The sequence below is a fragment of the Lynx rufus genome, unplaced genomic scaffold, assembly GCF_022079265.1.
Source record: "Lynx rufus isolate CCGP_SWC_20201006 ecotype Redwood Valley unplaced genomic scaffold, mLynRuf1.p SCAF_12, whole genome shotgun sequence".
NCBI classification, from domain to species: domain Eukaryota; kingdom Metazoa; phylum Chordata; class Mammalia; order Carnivora; family Felidae; genus Lynx; species Lynx rufus.
Genome location: NW_025814826.1, coordinates 50343831 through 50344459, shown reverse-complemented (window position 1 = coordinate 50344459; position 629 = coordinate 50343831). Strand labels below are relative to the sequence as shown.

The following is a 629-nucleotide window of genomic DNA, read 5'->3' as shown; positions in this document are numbered from 1 at the left end:
AACAATGTCTTTGATTAAATATTTGACATGAGTTTTGGCATCTAATAATATAATCATAACTCTCAAATGGCTTATTTTTTGACATGGCCCACACTTCTTTATTTTCATTGTAACTATTACTAACTAACATCAGTGCAAAAAAGTAAAGTTACTAAGAGGAACATGAAATAACTAATAGGAGATTATTCTGAAAATTCTTTCTCTTTTTTCTCTTTTGACAGAGAAAGAAGGCAAAAAGCCAAACTGCCTCCTCTGAGGTTTGAACTCAGGACCTTCAGATTATGAAACTGACAGGCTGCCTACTGCACTAAGGAGGCTAGCTAGAAGCTACTTTATCTGTGTACATCTCTCTGCTGACACACAAACGACAACATCAGCATTTTCCTTTGAAGACTGAAACTGGTAGAACACTGGAATCATCAAGTGTTATGGTCTTCAAAGTACATTTCAATGATGGCTCAAATTGTCTTTCAAAATCAAAGTTTCTTTGATTATGTACATGGAATTTTCTTGTATAGAGATGCAATACACCAAGGGAAAGTCAACCAGTGTTTTTATATGACCTTTCTCTATATTAAGCTTCCTATCCTTAAAGATCCAGGAAAGGACTGAGACCATAGTGAGAAAAT

General features: G+C 34.7%; 1 non-coding gene across 1 annotated transcript; it reads right to left on the bottom strand.

Moving 5' to 3' along the window:
- Nucleotides 1-244: 244 nt before the first annotated feature.
- On the bottom strand, nt 245-317 carry TRNAM-CAU (transfer RNA methionine (anticodon CAU)). The gene has a single exon. It is a non-coding gene; the product is annotated as a tRNA-Met (tRNA).
- Between the last annotated feature and the right edge of the window lie 312 nt (nt 318-629).